We start from the raw sequence: 23,787 nt of genomic DNA, 5'->3' as shown, positions 1-23,787 counted from the left end.
AGAACAGTGGTAATCTGCCATAGCCTGAAGAACAGTGGTAACCTGCCATAGCCTGAAGAACAGTGGTAATCTGCCATAGCATTAGAAACAGTGGTAACCTGTCATAGCCTGAAGAACAGTGGTAACCTGCCATAGCATTAGAAACAGTGGTAACCTGTCATAGCATTAGAAACAGTGGTAACCTGTCATAGCATTATAAACAGTGGTAACCTGCCATAGCATTAGAAACAGTGGTAACCTGTCATAGCATTAGAAACAGTGGTAACCTGTCATAGCATTATAAACAGTGGTAACCTGTTATAGCATTATAAACAGTGGTAACCTGTCATAGCATTAGAAACAGTGGTAACCTGTCATAGCATTATAAACAGTGGTAACCTGCCATATCCTGAAGAACAGTGGTAATCTGCCATAGCCTGAAGAACAGTGGTAATCTGCCACAGCATTAGAAACAGTGGTAACCTGCAATAGCCTGAAGAACAGTGGTAACCTGCCATAGCATTAGAAACAGTGGTAATCTGCCATAGCCTGAAGAACAGTGGTAAACTGCCATAGCCTGAAGAACAGTGGTAACCTGCCATAGCCTGAAGAAGAGTGGTAACCTGCCATAGCCTGAAGAACAGTGGTAACCTGCCATAGCTTGAAGAACAGTGGTAATCTGCCATAGCATTAGAAACAGTGGTAACCTGTCATAGCCTGAAGAACAGTGGTAATCTGCCATAGCCTGAAGAACAGTGGTAACCTGCCATAGCCTGAAGAACAGTGGTAATCTGCCATAGCATTAGAAACAGTGGTAACCTGTCATAGCCTGAAGAACAGTGGTAACCTGCCATAGCAATAGAAACAGTGGTAACCTGTCATAGCATTAGAAACAGTGGTAACCTGTCATAGCATTATAAACAGTGGTAACCTGCCATAGCCTGAAGAACAGTGGTAACCTGCCATAGCCTGAAGAACAGTGGTAATCTGCCATAGCATTAGAAACAGTGGTAACCTGTCATAGCCTGAAGAACAGTGGTAACCTGCCATAGCATTAGAAACAGTGGTAACCTGTCATAGCATTAGAAACAGTGGTAACCTGTCATAGCATTATAAACAGTGGTAACCTGTTATAGCATTATAAACAGTGGAACCTGTCATAGCATTAGAAACAGTGGTAACCTGTCATAGCATTATAAACAGCGGTAACCTGCCATATCCTGAAGAACAGTGGTAACCTGCCATAGCCTGAAGAACAGTGGTAACCTGCCATAGCCTGAAGAACAGTGGTAACCTGCCATAGCATTAGAAACAGTGGTAACCTGCCATAGCCTGAAGAACAGTGGTAACCTGCGATAGCCTGAAGAACAGTGGTAACCTGCCATAGCCTGAAGAACAGTGGTAACCTGCCATAGCCTGAAGAACAGTGGTAACCTGCCATAGCATTATAAACAGTGGTAGCCTGTCATAGCCTGAAGAACAGTGGTAACCTGCCATAGCATTATAAACAGTGGTAGCCTGTCATAGCCTGAAGAACAGTGGTAACCTGTCATAGCATTATAAACAGTGGTAGCCTGTCATAGCCTGAAGAACAGTGGTAACCTGTCATAGCATTATAAACAGTGGTAGCCTGTCATAACCTGAAGAACAGTGGTAACCTGCCATAGCATGAAGAACAGTGGTAAACTGCCATAGCCTGAAGAACAGTGGTAATCTGCCATAGCCTGAAGAACAGTGGTAAACTGCCATAGCCTGAAGAACAGTGGTAATCTGCCATAGCCTGAAGAATAGTGGTAATCTGCCATAGCCTGAAGAACAGTGGTAATCTGCCATAGCCTGAAGAACAGTGGTAACCTGCCATAGCCTGAAGAACAGTGGTAACCTGCCATAGCCTGAAGAACAGTGGTAACCTGCCATAGCCTGAAGAACAGTGGTAACCTGCCATAGCCTGAAGAACAGTGGTAATCTGCCATAGCCTGAAGAACAGTGGTAACCTGCCATAGCCTGAAGAACAGTGGTAATCTGCCATAGCCTGAAGAACAGTGGTAACCTGCCATAGCCTGAAGAACAGTGGTAACCTGCCATAGCATTAGAAACAGTGGTAACCTGCCATAGCCTGAAGAACAGTGGTCACCTGCCATAGCCTGAAGAACAGTGGTAACCTGCCATAGCCTGAAGAACAGTGGTAATCTGCCATAGCATGAAGAACAGTGGTAACCTGTCATAGCATTAGAAACAGTGGTAACCTGCCATAGCCTGAAGAACAGTGGTAACCTGCCATAGCATTATAAACAGTGGTAACCTGAAATAGCATTACAAACAGTGGTAACCTGTCATAGCATTAGAAACAGTGGTAACCTGCCATAGCATTATAAACAGTGGTAACCTGTCATAGCATTAGAAACAGTGGTAACCTGTCATAGCATTATAAACAGTGGTAACCTGCCATATCCTGAAGAACAGTGGTAACCTGCCATAGCCTGAAGAACAGTGGTAACCTGCCATAGCCTGAAGAACAGTGGTAACCTGCCATAGCATTAGAAACAGTGGTAACCTGCCATAGCCTGAAGAACAGTGGTAACCTGCCATAGCCTGAAGAACAGTGGTAACCTGCCATAGCCTGAAGAACAGTGGTAACCTGTCATAGCATTATAAACAGTGGTAGCCTGTCATAGCCTGAAGAACAGCGGTAACCTGCCATAGCATTAGAAACAGTGGTAACCTGCCATAGCCTGAAGAACAGTGGTAACCTGCCATAGCCTGAAGAACAGTGGTAACCTGCCATAGCATTATAAACAGTGGTAGCCTGTCATAGCCTGAAGAACAGTGGTAACCTGCCATAGCATTATAAACAGTGGTAGCCTGTCATAGCCTGAAGAACAGTGGTAACCTGTCATAGCATTATAAACAGTGGTAGCCTGTCATAGCCTGAAGAACAGTGGTAACCTGTCATAGCATTATAAACAGTGGTAGCCTGTCATAGCCTGAAGAACAGTGGTAACCTGCCATAGCATTAGAAACAGTGGTAACCTGTCATAGCATTATAAACAGTGGTAGCCTGTCATAGCCTGAAGAACAGTGGTAACCTGCCATAGCATTAGAAACAGTGGTAACCTGCCATAGCCTGAAGAACAGTGGTAACCTGCCATAGCCTGAAGAACAGTGGTAACCTGCCATAGCCTGAAGAACAGTAGTAACCTGCCATAGCATGAAGAACAGTGGTAATCTGGAATAGCCTGAATAACAGTGGTAACCTGCCATAGCCTGAAGAACAGTGGTAACCTGCCATAGCCTGAAGAACAGTGGTAATCTGTCATAGCCTGAAGAACAGTGGTAACCTGCCATAGCCTGAAGAACAGTGGTAACCTGCCATAGACTGAAGAACAGTGGTAACCTGCCATAGCCTGAAGAACAGTGGTAATCTGCCATAGCCTGAAGAACAGTGGTAACCTGCCATAGCCTGAAGAACAGTGGTAACCTGTCATAGCCTGAAGAACAATGGTAACCTGCCATAGCCTGAAGAACAGTGGTAATCTGCCATAGCCTGAAGAACAGTGGTCACCTGCCATAGCCTGAAGAACAGGGGTAATCTGCCATAGCCTGAAGAACAGTGGTAATCTGCCATAGCCTGAAGAACAGTGGTAATCTGCCATAGCCTGAAGAACAGTGGTCACCTGCCATAGCCTGAAGAACAGTGGTAACCTGCCATAGCCTGAAGAACAGTGGTCACCTGCCATAGCCTGAAGAACAGTGGTAATCTGCCATAGCCTGAAGAACAGTGGTCACCTGCCATAGCCTGAAGAACAGTGGTAACCTGTCATATCCTGAAGAACAGTGGTAGCCTGTCATAGCCTGAAGAACAGTGGTCACCTGCCATAGCCTGAAGAACAGTGGTCACCTGCCATAGCCTGAAGAACAGTGGTAATCTGCCATAGCCTGAAGAACAGTGGTAATCTGCCATAGCCTGAAGAACAGTGGTAATCTGCCATAGCCTGAAGAACAGTGGTAATCTGCCATAGCCTGAAGAACAGTGGTAACCTGCCATAGCCTGAAGAACAGTGGTAGCCTGTCATAGCCTGAAGAACAGTGGTCACCTGCCATAGCCTGAAGAACAGTGGTCACCTGCCATAGCCTGAAGAACAGTGGTAATCTGCCATAGCCTGAAGAACAGTGGTAATCTGCCATACCCTGAAGAACAGTGGTAATCTGCCATAGCCTGAAGAACAGTGGTAATCTGCCATAGCCTGAAGAACAGTGGTAATCTGCCATAGCCTGAAGAACAGTGGTAATCTGCCATAGCCTGAAGAACAGTGGTAACCTGTCATAGCCTGAAGAACAGTGGTAACCTGCCATAGCCTGAAGAACAGTGGTAACCTGCCATAGCCTGAAGAACAGTGGTAACCTGCCATAGCATTAGAAACAGTGGAAATCTGCCATAGCATTAGAAACAGTGGTAACCTGCCATAGCCTGAAGAACAGTGGTAATCTGCCATAGCCTGAAGAACAGTGGTAACCTGCCATAGCCTGAAGAACAGTGGTAATCTGACATAGCCTGAAGAACAGTGGTAACCTGCCATAGCCTGAAGAACAGTGGTAATCTGCCATAGCCTGAAGAACAGTGGTAACCTGCCATAGCCTGAAGAACAGTGGTAACCTGCCATAGCATTAGAAACAGTGGTAACCTGCCATAGCATTAGAAACAGTGGTAACCTGCCATAGCCTGAAGAACAGTGGTAATCTGCCATAGCCTGAAGAACAGTGGTAATCTGCCATAGCCTGAAGAACAGTGGTAACCTGCCATAGCCTGAAGAACAGTGGTAACCTGCCATAGCCTGAAGAACAGTGGTAATCTGCCATAGCCTGAAGAACAGTGGTAACCTTTAATAGCCTGAAGAACAGTGGTAACCTGCCATAGCATTATAAACAGTGGTAACCTGCCATAGCCTGAAGAACAGTGGTAACCTGCCATAGCCTGAAGAACAGTGGTAACCTGCCATAGCCTGAAGAACAGTGGTAACCTGCCATAGCCTGAAGAACAGTGGTAACCTGTCATAGCCTGAAGAACAGTGGTAACCTGCCATAGCATTAGAAACAGTGGTAACCTGCCATAGCATGAAGAACAGTGGTAATCTGCCATAGCCTGAAGAACAGTGGTAACCTGCCATAGCCTGAAGAACAGTGGTAACCTGCCAAAGCCTGAAGAACAGTGGTAACCTGCCATAGCCTGAAGAACAGTGGTAACCTGTCATAGCCTGAAGAACAGTGGTAACCTGCCATAGCATTAGAAACAGTGGTAACCTGCCATAGCATGAAGAACAGTGGTAATCTGCCATAGCCTGAAGAACAGTGGTAACCTGCCATAGCCTGAAGAACAGTGGTAACCTGCCAAAGCCTGAAGAACAGTGGTAACCTGCCATAGCCTGAAGAACAGTGGTAACCTGCCATAGCCTGAAGAACAGTGGTCACCTGCCATAGCCTGAAGAACAGTGGTAATCTGCCATAGCCTGAAGAACAGTGGTCACCTGCCATAGCCTGAAGAACAGTGGTAACCTGTCATAGCCTGAAGAACAGTGGTAGCCTGTCATAGCCTGAAGAACAGTGGTCACCTGCCATAGCCTGAAGAACAGTGGTAACCTGCCATAGCCTGAAGAACAGTGGTAATCTGCCATAGCCTGAAGAACAGTGGTAATCTGCCATAGCCTGAAGAACAGTGGTAATCTGCCATAGCCTGAAGAACAGTGGCAATCTGCCATAGCCTGAAGAACAGTGGTAATCTGCCATAGCCTGAAGAATAGTGGTAATCTGCCATAGCCTGAAGAACAGTGGTAACCTGTCATAGCCTGAAGAACAGTGGTAACCTGCCATAGCCTGAAGAACAGTGGTAACCTGCCATAGCCTGAAGAACAGTGGTAATCTGCCATAGCATTAGAAACAGTGCTAACCTGTCATAGCCTGAAGAACAGTGGTCACCTGCCATAGCCTGAAGAACAGTGGTAATCTGCCATAGCCTGAAGAACAGTGGTCACCTGCCATAGCCTGAAGAACAGTGGTAATCTGCCATAGCCTGAAGAACAGTGGTCACCTGCCATAGCCTGAAGAACAGTGGTAACCTGTCATAGCCTGAAGAACAGTGGTCGCCTGTCATAGCCTGAAGAACAGTGGTCACCTGCGATAGCCTGAAGAACAGTGGTAACCTGCCATAGCCTGAAGAACAGTGGTAACCTGCCATGGCCTAAAGAACAGTGGTAATCTGCCATAGCATTAGAAACAGTGGTAACCTGCCATAGCCTGAAGAACAGTGGTCACCTGCCATAGCCTGAAGAACAGTGGTAATCTGCCATAGCCTGAAGAACAGTGGTAACCTGCCGTAGCCTGAAGAACAGTGGTAACCTGCCATAGCCTGAAGAACAGTGGTAATCTGCCATAGCCTGAAGAACAGTGGTAACCTGCCATAGCCTGAAGAACAGTGGTAACCTGTCATAGCCTGAAGAACAGTGGTAACCTGCCATAGCCTGAAGAACAGTGGTAATCTGCCATAGCCTGAAGAACAGTGGTAACCTGCCATAGCCGGAAGAACAGTGGTAATCTGCCATAGCATGAAGAACAGTGGTAACCTGCCATAGCCTGAAGAACAGTGGTAACCTGCCATAGCATTAGAAACAGTGGTAACCTGCCATAGCCTGAAGAACAGTGGTAACCTGCCATAGCCTGAAGAACAGTGGTAACCTGCCATAGCCTGAAGAACAGTGGTAACCTGCCATAGCCGGAAGAACAGTGGTAATCTGCCATAGCATGAAGAACAGTGGTAACCTGCCATAGCCTGAAGAACAGTGGTAACCTGCCATAGCATTAGAAACAGTGGTAACCTGCCATAGCCTGAAGAACAGTGGTAACCTGCCATAGCCTGAAGAACAGTGGTAACCTGCCATAGCCTGAAGAACAGTGGTAACCTGCCATAGCCTGAAGAACAGTGGTAACCTGCCATAGCCTGAAGAACAGTGGTAACCTGCCATAGCCTGAAGAACAGTGGTAACCTGTCATAGCCTGAAGAACAGTGGTAACCTGCCATAGCATTAGAAACAGTGGTAACCTGCCATAGCATGAAGAACAGTGGTAACCTGCCATAGCCTGAAGAACAGTGGTAACCTGTCATAGCCTGAAGAACAGTGGTAACCTGCCATAGCCTGAAGAACAGTGGTAACCTGCCATAGCCTGAAGAACAGTGGTAATCTGCCATAGCCTGAAGAACAGTGGTAACCTGCCATAGCCTGAAGAACAGTGGTAACCTGCCATAGCCTGAAGAACAGTGGTAACCTGCCATAGCCTGAAGAACAGTGGTAATCTGCCATAGCATGAAGAACAGTGGTAGCCTGCCATAGCCTGAAGAACAGTGGTAACCTGCCATAGCCTGAAGAACAGTGGTAATCTGCCATAGCCTGAAGAACAGTGGTAACCTGCCATAGCCTGAAGAACAGTGGTAACCTGTCATAGCCTGAAGAACAGTGGTAACCTGCCATAGCCTGAAGAACAGTGGTAATCTGCCATAGCCTGAAGAACAGTGGTCACCTGCCATAGCCTGAAGAACAGTGGTAATCTGCCATAGCCTGAAGAACAGTGGTAATCTGCCATAGCCTGAAGAACAGTGGTAATCTGCCATAGCCTGAAGAACAGTGGTAACCTGCCATAGCCTGAAGAACAGTGGTAACCTGTCATAGCCTGAAGAACAGTGGTAACCTGCCATAGCCTGAAGAACAGTGGTAATCTGCCATAGCCTGAAGAACAGTGGTCACCTGCCATAGCCTGAAGAACAGTGGTAATCTGCCATAGCCTGAAGAACAGTGGTAATCTGCCATAGCCTGAAGAACAGTGGTAATCTGCCATAGCCTGAAGAACAGTGGTCACCTGCCATAGCCTGAAGAACAGTGGTAATCTGCCATAGCCTGAAGAACAGTGGTCACCTGCCATAGCCTGAAGAACAGTGGTAACCTGTCATAGCCTGAAGAACAGTGGTAGCCTGTCATAGCCTGAAGAACAGTGGTCACCTGCCATAGTCTGAAGAACAGTGGTCACCTGCCATAGCCTGAAGAACAGTGGTAATCTGCCATAGCCTGAAGAACAGTGGTAATCTGCCATAGCCTGAAGAACAGTGGTAATCTGCCATAGCCTGAAGAACAGTGGTAATCTGCCATAGCCTGAAGAACAGTGGTAACCTGCCATAGCCTGAAGAACAGTGGTAGCCTGTCATAGCCTGAAGAACAGTGGTCACCTGCCATTGCCTGAAGAACAGTGGTCACCTGCCATAGCCTGAAGAACAGTGGTAATCTGCCATAGCCTGAAGAACAGTGGTAATCTGCCATAGCCTGAAGAACAGTGGTAATCTGCCATAGCCTGAAGAACAGTGGTAATCTGCCAAAGCCTGAAGAACAGTGGTAATCTGCCATAGCCTGAAGAACAGTGGTAACCTGTCATAGCCTGAAGAACAGTGGTAACCTGCCATAGCCTGAAGAACAGTGGTAACCTGCCATAGCCTGAAGAACAGTGGTAATCTGCCATAGCATTAGAAACAGTGGTAACCTGTCATAGCCTGAAGAACAGTGGTCACCTGCCATAGCCTGAAGAACAGTGGTAATCTGCCATAGCCTGAAGAACAGTGGTAGCCTGTCATAGCCTGAAGAACAGTGGTCACCTGCCATAGCCTGAAGAACAGTGGTAACCTGCCATAGCCTGAAGAACAGTGGTAACCTGCCATAGCCTGAAGAACAGTGGTAATCTGCCATAGCATTAGAAAAAGTGGTAACCTGCCATAGCCTGAAGAACAGTGGTCACCTGCCATAGCCTGAAGAACAGTGGTAATCTGCCATAGCCTGAAGAACAGTGGTCACCTGCCATAGCCTGAAGAACAGTGGTAATCTGCCATAGCCTGAAGAACAGTGGTAACCTGCCATAGCCTGAAGAACAGTGGTAACCTGCCATAGCCTGAAGAACAGTGGTAATCTGCCATAGCCTGAAGAACAGTGGTTACCTGCCATAGCCTGAAGAACAGTGGTCACCTGCCATAGCCTGAAGAACAGTGGTAACCTGTCATAGCCTGAAGAACAGTGGTAGCCTGTCATAGCCTGAAGAACAGTGGTCACCTGCCATAGCCTGAAGAACAGTGGTCACCTGCCATAGCCTGAAGAACAGTGGTAATCTGCCATAGCCTGAAGAACAGTGGTAATCTGCCATAGCCTGAAGAACAGTGGTAATCTGCCATAGCCTGAAGAACAGTGGTAACCTGCCATAGCCTGAAGAACAGTGGTAGCCTGTCATAGCCTGAAGAACAGTGGTCACCTGCCATAGCCTGAAGAACAGTGGTAATCTGCCATAGCCTGAAGAACAGTGGTAATCTGCCATAGCCTGAAGAACAGTGGTAACCTGCCATAGCCTGAAGAACAGTGGTAATCTGCCATAGCCTGAAGAACAGTGGTAATCTGCCATAGCCTGAAGAACAGTGGTAATCTGCCATAGCCTGAAGAACAGTGGTAATCTGCCATAGCCTGAAGAACAGTGGTCACCTGCCATAGCCTGAAGAACAGTGGTAACCTGTCATAGCATTAGAAACAGTGGTAACCTGCCATAGCATTAGAAACAGTGGTAATCTGCCATAGCCTGAAGAACAGTGGTAACCTGCCATAGCCTGAAGAACAGTGGTAACCTGCCATAGCCTGAAGAACAGTGGTAACCTGCCATAGCCTGAAGAACAGTGGTCACCTGCCATAGCCTGAAGAACAGTGGTAACCTGCCATAGCATGAAGAACAGTGGTAACCTGCCATAGCCTGAAGAACAGTGGTAACCTGCCATAGCATGAAGAACAGTGGTAACCTGCCATAGCCTGAAGAACAGTGGTAATCTGCCATAGCCTGAAGAACAGTGGTAACCTGCCATAGCATTAGAAACAGTGGTAACCTGCCATAGCCTGAAGAACAGTGGTAACCTGCCATAGCATGAAGAACAGTGGTAACCTGCCATAGCCTGAAGAACAGTGGTAACCTGCCATAGCCTGAAGAACAGTGGTAACCTGCCATAGCCTGAAGAACAGTGGTAACCTGCCATAGCCTGAAGAACAGTGGTAACCTGCCATAGCCTGAAGAACAGTGGTAACCTGCCATAGCCTGAAGAACAGTGGTTACCTGCCATAGCCTGAAGAACAGTGGTCACCTGCCATAGCCTGAAGAACAGTGGTAACCTGTCATAGCCTGAAGAACAGTGGTAGCCTGTCATAGCCTGAAGAACAGTGGTCACCTGCCATAGCCTGAAGAACAGTGGTCACCTGCCATAGCCTGAAGAACAGTGGTAATCTGCCATAGCCTGAAGAACAGTGGTAATCTGCCATAGCCTGAAGAACAGTGGTAATCTGCCATAGCCTGAAGAACAGTGGTAACCTGCCATAGCCTGAAGAACAGTGGTAGCCTGTCATAGCCTGAAGAACAGTGGTCACCTGCCATAGCCTGAAGAACAGTGGTAATCTGCCATAGCCTGAAGAACAGTGGTAATCTGCCATAGCCTGAAGAACAGTGGTAACCTGCCATAGCCTGAAGAACAGTGGTAATCTGCCATAGCCTGAAGAACAGTGGTAATCTGCCATAGCCTGAAGAACAGTGGTAATCTGCCATAGCCTGAAGAACAGTGGTAATCTGCCATAGCCTGAAGAACAGTGGTCACCTGCCATAGCCTGAAGAACAGTGGTAACCTGTCATGGCATTAGAAACAGTGGTAACCTGCCATAGCATTAGAAACAGTGGTAATCTGCCATAGCCTGAAGAACAGTGGTAACCTGCCATAGCCTGAAGAACAGTGGTAACCTGCCATAGCCTGAAGAACAGTGGTAACCTGCCATAGCCTGAAGAACAGTGGTCACCTGCCATAGCCTGAAGAACAGTGGTAACCTGCCATAGCATGAAGAAGAGTGGTAACCTGCCATAGCCTGAAGAACAGTGGTAACCTGCCATAGCCTGAAGAACAGTGGTAACCTGCCATAGCCTGAAGAACAGTGGTAACCTGCCATAGCCTGAAGAACAGTGGTAACCTGCCATAGCCTGAAGAACAGTGGTAACCTGCCATAGCCTGAAGAACAGTGGTAATCTGCCATAGCCTGAAGAAAAGTGGTAACCTGTCATAGCATGAAGAACAGTGGTAACCTTTAATAGCCTGAAGAACAGTGGTAACCTGCCATAGCCTGAAGAACAGTGGTAACCTGCCATAGCATGAAGAACAGTGGTAACCTTTAATAGCCTGAAGAACAGTGGTAACCTGCCATAGCATTAGAAACAGTGGTAACTTGCCATAGCCTGAAGAACAGTGGTAACCTGCCATAGCATGAAGAACAGTGGTCACCTGCCATAGCCTGAAGAACAGTGGTAACCTGCCTTAGCCTGAAGAACAGTGGTAACCTGCCATAGCATGAAGAACAGTGGTAACCTGCCATAGCCTGAAGAACAGTGGTAACCTGCCATAGCATGAAGAACAGTGGTAATCTGCCATAGCCTGAAGAACAGTGGTAATCTGCCATAGCCTGAAGAACAGTGGTAATCTGCCATAGCCTGAAGAACAGTGGTAACCTGCCATAGCCTGAAGAACAGTGGTAACCTGCCATAGCCTGAAGAACAGTGGTCACCTGCCATAGCCTGAAGAACAGTGGTAATCTGCCATAGCCTGAAGAACAGTGGTAATCTGCCATAGCCTGAAGAACAGTGGTAACCTGCCATAGCCTGAAGAACAGTGGTAATCTGCCATAGCCTGAAGAACAGTGGTAATCTGCCATAGCCTGAAGAACAGTGGTAATCTGCCATAGCCTGAAGAACAGTGGTAATCTGCCATAGCCTGAAGAACAGTGGTCACCTGCCATAGCCTGAAGAACAGTGGTAACCTGTCATGGCATTAGAAACAGTGGTAACCTGCCATAGCATTAGAAACAGTGGTAATCTGCCATAGCCTGAAGAACAGTGGTAACCTGCCATAGCCTGAAGAACAGTGGTAACCTGCCATAGCCTGAAGAACAGTGGTAACCTACCATAGCCTGAAGAACAGTGGTCACCTGCCATAGCCTGAAGAACAGTGGTAACCTGCCATAGCATGAAGAACAGTGGTAACCTGCCATAGCCTGAAGAACAGTGGTAACCTGCCATAGCCTGAAGAACAGTGGTAACCTGCCATAGCATGAAGAACAGTGGTAACCTTTAATAGCCTGAAGAACAGTGGTAACCTGCCATAGCATTAGAAACAGTGGTAACTTGCCATAGCCTGAAGAACAGTGGTAACCTGCCATAGCATGAAGAACAGTGGTCACCTGCCATAGCCTGAAGAACAGTGGTAACCTGCCTTAGCCTGAAGAACAGTGGTAACCTGCCATAGCATGAAGAACAGTGGTAACCTGCCATAGCCTGAAGAACAGTGGTAACCTGCCATAGCATGAAGAACAGTGGTAATCTGCCATAGCCTGAAGAACAGTGGTAATCTGCCATAGCCTGAAGAACAGTGGTAATCTGCCATAGCCTGAAGAACAGTGGTAACCTGCCATAGCCTGAAGAACAGTGGTAACCTGCCATAGCCTGAAGAACAGTGGTCACCTGCCATAGCCTGAAGAACAGTGGTAATCTGCCATAGCCTGAAGAACAGTGGTAATCTGCCATAGCCTGAAGAACAGTGGTAACCTGCCATAGCCTGAAGAACAGTGGTAATCTGCCATAGCCTGAAGAACAGTGGTAATCTGCCATAGCCTGAAGAACAGTGGTAATCTGCCATAGCCTGAAGAACAGTGGTAATCTGCCATAGCCTGAAGAACAGTGGTCACCTGCCATAGCCTGAAGAACAGTGGTAACCTGCCATAGCATTAGAAACAGTGGTAATCTGCCATAGCCTGAAGAACAGTGGTAACCTGCCATAGCCTGAAGAACAGTGGTAACCTGCCATAGCCTGAAGAACAGTGGTAACCTGCCATAGCCTGAAGAACAGTGGTCACCTGCCATAGCCTGAAGAACAGTGGTAACCTGCCATAGCATGAAGAACAGTGGTAACCTGCCATAGCCTGAAGAACAGTGGTAACCTGCCATAGCCTGAAGAACAGTGGTAACCTGCCATAGCCTGAAGAACAGTGGTAACCTGCCATAGCCTGAAGAACAGTGGTAACCTGCCATAGCCTGAAGAACAGTGGTAACCTGCCATAGCCTGAAGAACAGTGGTAATCTGCCATAGCCTGAAGAACAGTGGTAACCTGTCATAGCTTGAAGAACAGTGGTAACCTTTAATAGCCTGAAGAACAGTGGTAACCTGCCATAGCCTGAAGAACAGTGGTAACCTGCCATAGCATGAAGAACAGTGGTAACCTTTAATAGCCTGAAGAACAGTGGTAACCTGCCATAGCATTAGAAACAGTGGTAACTTGCCATAGCCTGAAGAACAGTGGTAACCTGCCATAGCATGAAGAACAGTGGTCACCTGCCATAGCCTGAAGAACAGTGGTAACCTGCCTTAGCCTGAAGAACAGTGGTAACCTGCCATAGCATGAAGAACAGTGGTAACCTGCCATAGCCTGAAGAACAGTGGTAACCTGCCATAGCATGAAGAACAGTGGTAATCTGCCATAGCCTGAAGAACAGTGGTAATCTGCCATAGCCTGAAGAACAGTGGTAATCTGCCATAGCCTGAAGAACAGTGGTAACCTGCCATAGCCTGAAGAACAGTGGTAACCTGCCATAGCCTGAAGAACAGTGGTCACCTGCCATAGCCTGAAGAACAGTGGTAATCTGCCATAGCATGAAGAACAGTGGTAATCTGCCATAGCCTGAAGAACAGTGGTTGACCAGGGATCATTTAGCCACGGTTTGTATAACCTGTAGCCTCTCCAGCTACTGAGAGAGAAGAGAGGCTCTAGTGAAATAATATTTGGCTCATAAAAGCTAATAGTACAACACCCACTGACACACTACACAGAGACACACACACACACACACACACACACACACACACACACACACACACACACACACACACACACACACACACACACACACACACACACACACACACACACAGACACACACACACACACACACACACACACACACCCACACACACACACACACACACACACACACACACACACACACACACACACACACTAACACTCTAAGCTGTCTATTACAAAAACAGTGCATCAGCATGACAGAGAGAATGAACACACTGTCTCCATTACTGAAGTAAATCTATAGTCTGATTATAATGACACACCGTGACTCTGCCAAACACTGCCACACACACACATAAAAGCACAGACACACGTATACAGACACAGGTACACCTGGCCCAGGACTATAAATAGCTCCTATCGTCTGGTCTGTTTGGTGATGATGCGTACACATGGGGTCAGGCTAGGAAAAGCAGAAGGTGTGTCCAGGTACACGCTCAGACAGAGTAACACACCCTTAGTTTTATGTGGACTTGATTCATGAGATGGGAGGGATGCTGTAGGCCACAGTTCAGTCTATATGATACATCTACTTATTTTCTCTGTGTTTTCACAGAACATCAGACTAGTGACTGACACCATGGCTGCTTCCGAATGGCCCCTATTCCCTGTATAGTGCACTACTTTAGACCAGAGCCCTGGCCCAAAGTAGTGCACTATTAAAGGATACAGGGAAAGGGGTGCACTATACAGGATACAGGGAAAGGGGTGCACTATACAGGGAAAGGGGTGCACTATACAGGATACAGGGAAAGGGGTGCACTATACAGGGAAAGGGGTACACTATACAGGATACAGGGAAAGGGGTGCACTATACAGGATACAGGGAAAGGGGTGCACTATACAGGATACAGGGAAAGGGGTGCACTATACAGGGAAAGGGGTACACTATACAGGATACAGGGAAAGGGGTGCACTATACAGGATACAGGGCAAGGGGTGCACTATACAGGATACAGGGAAAGGGGTGCACTATACAGGATACAGGGAAAGGGGTGCACTATACAGGATACAGGGAAAGGGGTACACTATACAGGATACAGGGAAAGGGGTGCACTATACAGGATACAGGGGAAGGGGTACACTAAACAGGATACAGGGAAAGGGGTACACTATACAGGATACAGGGAAAGGGGTGCACTATACAGGATACAGGGAAAGGGGTACACTATACAGGATACAGGGAAAGGGGTGCACTATACAGGATACAGGGAAAGGGGTGCACTATACAGGATACAGGGAAAGGGGTACACTATACAGGATACAGGGAAAGGGGTACACTATACAGGATACAGGGAAAGGGGTACACTATACAGGATACAGGGAAAGGGGTGCACTATACAGGGAAAGGGGTACACTATACAGGATACAGGGAAAGGGGTACACTATACAGGATACAGGGAAAGGGGTGCACTATACAGGGAAAGGGGTACACTATACAGGATACAGGGAAAGGGGTGCACTATACAGGATACAGGGAAAGGGGTACACTATACAGGATACAGGGAAAGGGGTGCACTATACAGGATACAGGGGAAGGGGTACACTATACAGGATACAGGGAAAGGGGTACACTATACAGGATACAGGGAAAGGGGTGCACTATACAGGATACAGGGAAAGGGGTACACTATACAGGATACAGGGAAAGGGGTGCACTATACAGGATACAGGGAAAGGGGTGCACTATACAGGATACAGGGAAAGGGGTACACTATACAGGATACAGGGAAAGGGGTACACTATACAGGATACAGGGAAAGGGGTACACTATACAGGATACAGGGAAAGGGGTGCACTATACAGGGAAAGGGGTACACTATACAGGATACAGGGAAAGGGGTACACTATACAGGATACAGGGAAAGGGGTGCACTATACAGGGAAAGGGGTACACTATACAGGATACAGGGAAAGGGGTGCACTATACAGGATACAGGGAAAGGGGTACACTATACAGGATACAGGGAAAGGGGTGCACTATACAGGATACAGGGAAAGGGGTGCACTATACAGGATACAGGGAAAGGGGTACACTATACAGGATACATTGAAAGGGGTACACTATACAGGATACAGGGAAAGGGGTACACTATACAGGATACAGGGAAAGGGGTGCACTATACAGGGAAAGGGGTACACTATACAGGATACAGGGAAAGGGGTACACTATACAGGATACAGGGAAAGGGGTGCACTATACAGGGAAAGGGGTACACTATACAGGATACAGGGAAAGGGGTACACTATACAGGATACAGGGAAAGGGGTGCACTATACAGGATACAGGGAAAGGGGTACACTATACAGGATACAGGGAAAGGGGTGCACTATACAGGATACAGGGAAAGGGGTGCACTATACAGGATACAGGGAAAGGGGTACACTATACAGGATACAGGGAAAGGGGTACACTATACAGGATACAGGGAAAGGGGTACACTATACAGGATACAGGGAAAGGGGTGCACTATACAGGGAAAGGGGTACACTATACAGGATACAGGGAAAGGGGTACACTATACAGGATACAGGGAAAGGGGTGCACTATACAGGGAAAGGGGTACACTATACAGGATACAGGGAAAGGGGTGCACTATACAGGATACAGGGAAAGGGGTACACTATACAGGATACAGGGAAAGGGGTGCACTATACAGGATACAGGGGAAGGGGTACACTATACAGGATACAGGGAAAGGGGTACACTATACAGGATACAGGGAAAGGGGTGCACTATACAGGATACAGGGAAAGGGGTACACTATACAGGATACAGGGAAAGGGGTGCACTATACAGGATACAGGGAAAGGGGTGCACTATACAGGATACAGGGAAAGGGGTACACTATACAGGATACAGGGAAAGGGGTACACTATACAGGATACAGGGAAAGGGGTACACTATACAGGATACAGGGAAAGGGGTGCACTATACAGGGAAAGGGGTACACTATACAGGATACAGGGAAAGGGGTACACTATACAGGATACAGGGAAAGGGGTGCACTATACAGGGAAAGGGGTACACTATACAGGATACAGGGAAAGGGGTGCACTATACAGGATACAGGGAAAGGGGTACACTATACAGGATACAGGGAAAGGGGTGCACTATACAGGATACAGGGAAAGGGGTGCACTATACAGGATACAGGGAAAGGGGTACACTATACAGGATACATTGAAAGGGGTACACTATACAGGATACAGGGAAAGGGGTACACTATACAGGATACAGGGAAAGGGGTGCACTATACAGGGAAAGGGGTACACTATACAGGATACAGGGAAAGGGGTACACTATACAGGATACAGGGAAAGGGGTGCACTATACAGGGAAAGGGGTACACTATACAGGATACAGGGAAAGGGGTACACTATACAGGATACAGGGAAAGGGGTGCACTATACAGGGAAAGGGGTACACTATACAGGATACAGGGAAAGGGGTGCACTATACAGGATACAGGGAAAGGGGTACACTATACAGGATACAGGGAAAGGGGTGCACTATACAGGATACAGGGGAAGGGGTACACTATACAGGATACAGGGAAAGGGGTACACTATACAGGATACAGGGAAAGGGGTGCACTATACAGGATACAGGGAAAGGGGTACACTATACAGGATACAGGGAAAGGGGTGCACTATACAGGATACAGGGAAAGGGGTGCACTATACAGGATACAGGGAAAGGGGTACACTATACAGGATACAGGGAAAGGGGTACACTATACAGGATACAGGGAAAGGGGTACACTATACAGGATACAGGGAAAGGGGTGCACTATACAGGGAAAGGGGTACACTATACAGGATACAGGGAAAGGGGTACACTATACAGGATACAGGGAAAGGGGTGCACTATACAGGGAAAGGGGTACACTATACAGGATACAGGGAAAGGGGTGCACTATACAGGATACAGGGAAAGGGGTACACTATACAGGATACAGGGAAAGGGGTGCACTATACAGGATACAGGGAAAGGGGTGCACTATACAGGATACAGGGAAAGGGGTACACTATACAGGATACATTGAAAGGGGTACACTATACAGGATACAGGGAAAGGGGTACACTATACAGGATACAGGGAAAGGGGTGCACTATACAGGGAAAGGGGTACACTATACAGGATACAGGGAAAGGGGTACACTATACAGGATACAGGGAAAGGGGTGCACTATACAGGGAAAGGGGTACACTATACAGGATACAGGGAAAGGGGTACACTATACAGGATACAGGGAAAGGGGTGCACTATACAGGATACAGGGAAAGGGGTACACTATACAGGATACAGGGAAAGGGGTGCACTATACAGGATACAGGGAAAGGGGTGCACTATACAGGATACAGGGAAAGGGGTACACTATACAGGATACAGGGAAAGGGGTACACTATACAGGATACAGGGAAAGGGGTACACTATACAGGATACAGGGAAAGGGGTGCACTATACAGGGAAAGGGGTACACTATACAGGATACAGGGAAAGGGGTACACTATACAGGATACAGGGAAAGGGGTGCACTATACAGGGAAAGGGGTACACTATACAGGATACAGGGAAAGGGGTGCACTATACAGGATACAGGGAAAGGGGTACACTATACAGGATACAGGGAAAGGGGTGCACTATACAGGATACAGGGGAAGGGGTACACTATACAGGATACAGGGAAAGGGGTACACTATACAGGATACAGGGAAAGGGGTGCACTATACAGGATACAGGGAAAGGGGTACACTATACAGGATACAGGGAAAGGGGTGCACTATACAGGATACAGGGAAAGGGGTGCACTATACAGGATACAGGGAAAGGGGTACACTATACAGGATACAGGGAAAGGGGTACACTATACAGGATACAGGGAAAGGGGTACACTATACAGGATACAGGGAAAGGGGTGCACTATACAGGGAAAGGGGTACACTATACAGGATACAGGGAAAGGGGTACACTATACAGGATACAGGGAAAGGGGTGCACTATACAGGGAAAGGGGTACACTATACAGGATACAGGGAAAGGGGTGCACTATACAGGATACAGGGAAAGGGGTACACTATACAGGATACAGGGAAAGGGGTGCACTATACAGGATACAGGGAAAGGGGTGCACTATACAGGATACAGGGAAAGGGGTACACTATACAGGATACATTGAAAGGGGTACACTATACAGGATACAGGGAAAGGGGTACACTATACAGGATACAGGGAAAGGGGTGCACTATACAGGGAAAGGGGTACACTATACAGGATACAGGGAAAGGGGTACACTATACAGGATACAGGGAAAGGGGTGCACTATACAGGGAAAGGGGTACACTATACAGGATACAGGGAAAGGGGTACACTATACAGGATACAGGGAAAGGGGTGCACTATACAGGGAAAGGGGTACACTATACAGGATACAGGGAAAGGGGTACACTATACAGGATACAGGGAAAGGGGTACACTATACAGGGAATAGTGGGGGCATTTCGTACGCACGCCATGAGAAAACATGTTTTCAGGTTCTGTAGTGGTTGTGTTGTAAACATCCACACCTGGTTGTTCCTAGTCAGAGCTCCTCTCTCTTAATAAGCTAAATGATGGTGTTAAACATCCTGACTGTTCTGTGACAGTGGTGTGTGTGTGTGTGTGTGTGTGTGTGTGTGTGTGTGTGTGTGTGTGTGTGTGTGTGTGTGTGTGTGTGTGTGTGTGTGTGTGTGTGTGTGTGTGTGTGTGTTTGTTTGTTTGTTTGTTTGTTTGAGGGAAAGAGGTGAGAACACTGTTTTTTTGACCCGGAGACAGAACCTTGTTATGGCAGTGCCAGATACTGTGGATGTGGAGAATCTGAAAGAACCAGTTTTGGAGTGTGTACCTGTCTCACACACACACACACACACACACACACACACACACACACACACACACACACACACACACACACACACACACACACACACACACACACACACACACACACACACACACACACACACACACACACACACACACACACACGTGAGTATACTGTATGTTGCACAAGGGTTTGTTGTGTTTGTCTCCCTGTGTTACTGTGTGTAGGCGGGTGTGACACACCTTAATCTATGCACGCACTCTGGGGACAAACACCAGGTCACACACACATCGGACGTGTCATCTGTAATAATGATTCATCAGAGAGCCATGAGACAGCTCAGACACCAATAGGGGTTAGTGTGAGTTATTGTGTGTGTGTGTGTGTGTGTGTGTGTGTGTGTGTGTGTGTGTGTGTGTGTGTGTGTGTGTGTGTGTGTGTGTGTGTGTGTGTGTGTGTGTGTGTGTGTGTGTGTGTGTGTGTGTGTGTGTGTGTGTGTGTGTGTCTGTACGTGCGCCATCCCTGGTTATGTAAGGTGTGTGACAGATGACCCATATCACTGTGACGCTGTTTGTAAACACACCTGGTCTTCCATGAGGACTGCGCCACCCCTATGAGGTGTCATAACACCCCTATGAGCCTTCATAGCACAGCTATGTTGATGAAGGCAGCCCTCCGCACCTCTCTGATTCAGAGAGGGTTAAATGCGGAAGACACATTCCAGTTGAAGGAAAGTAAAAGCTGTGAAAACTACCCAACGTGTTTCTGATAAGACTTGAGTTGGGATTGGATGCACATTTGATGTGATTGAAATAGACTAGTGTCAGCTTTATGATGCTAATAAAGATGGCCCCTTCACAGACAGTCCCTAACCACGCATTCATTCTCTCAAGATGCTGAAAGAAATACATAATATTTCTCCACTCCGGTTCCGGGTAAAAATGTACATTTGGTATATAATTTTACTGCAAGAAATGGTTAATTGTGCAGGAGTTAATATGACATTAGGCTCTGTGAGAGGTTACAGATCTAGAGTCAGTGTCAAGATGTCAGACCACTATTACATTAAACCCATCTGAACAGAACCAACAGTTCCCTTGACGTGTTATTTTGAAATCCCTGTAATGTGACTGTTGAATTTGTATAGCACCTCACCGTCATCACACATAACACAGCCGACACTGCTATCATCCTCTAACTACATCACACATAACACAGCCGACACTGCTATCATCCTCTAACTACATCACCACATAACACAGCCGACACTGCTATCATCCTCTAACTACATCACACATAACACAGCCGACACTGCTATCATCCTCTAACTTCATCACCACATACCACAGCCGACACTGCTATCATCCTCTAACTACATCACACATAACACAGCCAACACTGCTATCATCCTCTAACTTCATCACCACATACCACAGCCGACACTGCTATCATCCTCTAACTACATCACACATAACACAGCCAACACTGCTATCATCCTCTAACTTCATCACCACATTACACAGCCGACACTGCTATCATCCTCTAACTACATCACACATAACACAGCCGACACTGCTATCATCCTCTAACTACATCACCACATAACACAGCCGACACTGCTATCATCCTCTAACTACATCACACATAACACAGCCAACACTGCTATCATCCTCTAACTACATCACCACATAACACAGCCGACACTGCTATCATCCTCTAACTACATCACACATAACACAGCCGACACTGCTATCATCCTCTAACTACATCACCACATAACACAGCCAACACTGCTATCATCCTCTAACTACATCACACATAACACAGCCAACACTGCTATCATCCTCTAACTACATCACACATAACACAGCCGACACTGCTATCATCCTCTAACTACATCACACATAACACAGCCGACACTGCTATCATCCTCTAACTACTTCACCAAATCTTCCCAAACATTATTTCCCAGACTACTGTTCTAGCCCTCCCTTCTATTACTTTGTAACTCTCCATTTCGCAGATATTTTCTTATTAAATTCGACTCCGACATTTCCTTTTTGCCTCAGTGGATCGACCTTAACTTTTCTTCAGCCCAAGTTTCTAAAAATATTTTAGCAATTGGCATGTATTTGGCGTGCTTCAGGGAGGCTACGCACTAACGCCAGATACAAATAATGACGGTAAAACCTAAATGTTACCTATAGATATGAATTGCACAAGAATGATACATTTATGCATTTTTTATGCATTGTTTAATCTTTATTCAACCCACCCGCCACCCACCCGCCCTTCATCTACACAATATTTATTGACCCTAAACCCGTCTGCCTCGCGAATATAACCCGTAGGGACTGCAGGTTATGAGTCAACCCGCACATCACTAACAGACATTCGTTATTGTGCTGCAGTGTGTGTAGTGACCACCAGAGGTCAGCAGGGGCCAGTGTTAGTGGTCTGACTGGTGCAGTCAGCTGGGAGACTAGACACAGACATGATCAGATACTCAAGTCCTTTAGAGTTGGACTAGAGTTAGACTCTGCTTCTGTTGTCCATGCTCTGTGGAGGATTGCTGAGAATAGATAAAAACGATCATTTGAGATGTGCCAGGGGTTGAGGAACACTAGCAGAATGGCAGAGTGGTCTGAGTCTTCTCTCAGTCTGCTACCAGAGGTCATCTAATCTATTGGCTGTAGAGACCTGAACTGGCAGCCATCTAGAGCTGCTGCTTGGAGCCGGTTACAAAGAACAACTAATCAATTCCTCTTTATTCGTTTATGCTCCTGCTCTCCTTCAGATGGATATCTGGTCGTGTGTGTGTGTGTGTGTGTGTGTGTGTGTGTGTGTGTGTGTGTGTGTGTGTGTGTGTGTGTGTGTGTGTGTGTGTGTGTGTGTGTGTGTGTGTGTGTGTGTGTGTGTGTGTGTGTGTGTGTGTGTGTGTAGTTCATCCTATCACTGATGCTAGCATCATTACCAATCAGCCTAATGCTATGGAGTGATTAGCAAGATAATGCAATACTGATTTACTGTTTGAGTTGTCAACACAAGCTACAATGCTACTAACGCATCTGTCACTAAAACTGAACTCACTGCTCCTCAGGGTACTGTGTGTGTGTGTGCGTGTGTATGTGTGCGTGTGTATGTGTGTGTGTGTATGTGTATGTGTGTGTGTGCGTGTGTATGTGTGCGTGTGTGGTAAACTCACAGCTAATTAGCGTAAAAATGCTAACACTAATGAATTAGAGCCACTGGATGCTGATTAGATGCTATTGTGAAACACCGATGCTAATTAGCCAAACGTTGCCAACATTCTTTTTGATGGTTAATCAGTGCATTGATGCTAATACAAACTGGATGCTAATAGATGGTTTAATATGTTAATGTTACCTCAGTAACAGTCCTCACGGCTTTCACAATGCAGGGCCAGGAGGTTTTCCAGATAACCTGCACAGAAAAAACTCTGTGATCTAGGGGAGGAGGAGTCTTGGTTTTTTCTTGGTCAGGTCCTGTGTCTTTTTATGTGGCTAACAAGAAGCCAACCCCAAGGCTATTTCTGCTGTTAATTAGCATGATATGCTAATGCTATAATGAAGTGCACTATATAGGCCTACTGTACATTCTGCTGCATCATCTCTTACTGAGGCATTTGGTTGTATCTTTATGGGCGTACAGGGACCTGCTCACACCATTACATCTGAAGGAGAATTAGATTGAAATTGAATTTAATACAAGATGCAGAGGGGCATGTGGTGGGGGGCTGATTTGCAGCCGACACTAATTCAAGTGGGCAGCCCCCTGAAATAGCACTGAGAGGGACCGAGAAGGGAGGAGAAAGAGAAAGAGAAGGAGGGAAGGAGAGAGAGAGAAGGAAAGAGGGAAGGAGAGAGAGAAGGATATATGGAAGGAAAGAGAGAGAAGGATAGAGGGAAGGAGAGAGA

General features: G+C 46.9%; 1 protein-coding gene across 1 annotated transcript in view; it reads right to left on the bottom strand.

Moving 5' to 3' along the window:
• LOC129857125 (ephrin-A3-like) overlaps positions 1-23,787 on the bottom strand; it is a 176,449-nt gene that overhangs the window by 4,681 nt on the left and 147,981 nt on the right. The window lies entirely within an intron of this gene.

This window comes from Salvelinus fontinalis, chromosome 6 (genome assembly GCF_029448725.1).
Source record: "Salvelinus fontinalis isolate EN_2023a chromosome 6, ASM2944872v1, whole genome shotgun sequence".
NCBI lineage: Eukaryota > Metazoa > Chordata > Actinopteri > Salmoniformes > Salmonidae > Salvelinus > Salvelinus fontinalis.
The sequence above is the reverse complement of the archived record's forward strand: the minus strand, read 5'-3'. Positions and strand labels throughout refer to the sequence as shown.